We start from the raw sequence: 2,277 nt of genomic DNA on the forward strand, positions 1-2,277 counted from the left end.
GCGCCTGCGCAGTTCGCCCCCCTGGAAGGCAGGGTTGGGCCCCTGGAACGGGCGTGACGCATGCGCCCTTTCGTCGGGCCCCCGAAGGGAAGCGGTCGCGGGTGTGCGTGTGGGTGCCCCTGGTTTTGTCACCTGCCGGTTCTCCGAACTGCAAAGTTTAGAAACAGTGCTGATTGCGCATGGCTGACTAATAATCGGTTTTCTTTTCTCCTCCATCGGGCTGATTCCTTTTGTGAAGGGGAAAACGTGCACTGTCCCAGTTTGCAGCGGCCTCGTCGCCAGTGCTAGAGTGGCAGCCTCCAGACGTCCTCCCTGGGGTTAGGAGGAGCTGCTTGGAGCACATCTCTGGCAGAGAGTTGCACGCTTTGTATTATTGCATTTTCATTTAGAAATTGCCGCCAATGGGAGAACATATCTGTTTAACCTGGTTTTGATTTTGTACTTAAATTCATATTATTATTCTGTGCATGCAATAGGTGGTCTCTCCCAATGCCCACGACCAGGTGAGTAGTTAAAGGAGTGTCCCGAGGACCCTACGTCCCTACTCACCTACCCACTGCCCAGCCTTAATTCCCAGTGAGTTGAGGCTACCTTGGATATGTACCATTTTAGTGGCTCTCAAAAGTTATCGTCGCCGGGCGGTGGTGGCGCCGGCCTTTAATCCCAGCACTCGGGAGGCAGAGCCAGGCGGATCTCTGTGAGTTCAAGGCCAGCCTGGACTACAGAGTGAGTGAACAGGCACAAAGCTACACAGAGAAACCCTGTCTTCAAAAACAAACAAAGTTGTTGTTAAATTTTTCTTTTTGATAATCGAGATATACAAAGTGGCTTAAAAGGTGTCCGGATGGAATTATAATCTGATAAATTGAAACCAAGAGCAGCCAGCTGGGTTGCTCAAGGGGCTTAGCAATTTTCCTAAGTGGGGTTTCTGGTGAGATTCCTTTAAAAAAAATTAACAGATTTATGGCTAGAAAGGGGTAGGGCCTTAAGCATGCACTAACTGTGCTAAAAGTCTTGCTTCTCCGCTGGAAAAAGACAGCAACCCAGCTGGGTGAGGAGCCCCCAAATGTGCCCGTCTTTCTAAACTGCTTTACTTGGATTTAGAAAATAGCCTGATGTATGACCATCTTCTCCTTTGACTGGGACATGGTTTGCGGGATAGCCTGAGTCTTTGTTTTCAGGCCATAGTCATTCATAATTGGGTCCAGAATAAACTCTTAGTCTTTCTGAGGTGAGAACTGTGTTTTTTCCATCCACACAAGGAGCACGTTTCAAGATTATTTAAAATGTTTACCTCGTTAGGTCTAGACATTCCATTCTGGGGAATGCATCCTACAATTCAGTGAGAATTCTAAAATAAACTTGTGTTCAGTGTGTGACCAGTCACATAAACTAAATTCCCTACAATGGGAACAGTGATTAAATCACACCAGCGGTGCACGTGGTAAACACTGATTGCTTTTGAGACAGGGTTCTTTGTGTTGCACTGGCTACCCTGAAACTTGCTTTATACCCAGGCTGGCCTCGAACTTGAAGATCAATCTTCTTCACTACAGATGCTTCCAGAGTGCTAAGGTTAAGGTATGCACCACCACACCTGCCCAGTGTAATAGATAATATATGGCAGCATTCAGTTGGTTAGTTAGATCTTAGCAGGCTTGATGGTCACTGAGAACAAACTCTCCTCTTACAGTTCATAGCATGTAAAGCCAAAACTGAAACTAAAAGACTTTCATTGTTAATCAAAGATTGTTTTTTAGACCCAGAGAGGAGAGATACCACAGGCACCGGATTCCCAGAAGCCTGCCCATGCACCAGGGACAGATCCCCATCCCCCTGCCTGGGTGCCCCCCCCCAACAGTTTGAGCCAAACAACCGTCTTGCGTGTCCAGAGGGGCTAGTCCAGTCCCATGGGGGCTCCACAGCCACCAGTCCACAGTTCATGGGTTTCCACTAGTATGGCCAGTCATTTCTGCATGTCCTCCCATCATGATCTCGACGTCCCTCACCTGCGGTATCTCTCCTCTCTCTCATCAATTGGATTACCGAAACTCAGCCTGGTGCCTGTCCATGGATCTCTGCATCTGCCTCCATCAGTCACTGGACAAAGGCTCTATGATGACAGCTAGGTTATTTGCTAGGCTGGTCACCAGAGTAGACCGGTCCAGGCACCCTCCACACCACCGCCAGCAGACCAAGGTGGGGTCAACCTTGTGAATTCCTGAGAGTCTCTCCTGGGGAGTTCTTCACAGAAACCTCTACTCAGGTATAGCTTTG

Source organism: Peromyscus maniculatus, chromosome 3, assembly GCF_049852395.1.
Source record: "Peromyscus maniculatus bairdii isolate BWxNUB_F1_BW_parent chromosome 3, HU_Pman_BW_mat_3.1, whole genome shotgun sequence".
NCBI lineage: Eukaryota > Metazoa > Chordata > Mammalia > Rodentia > Cricetidae > Peromyscus > Peromyscus maniculatus.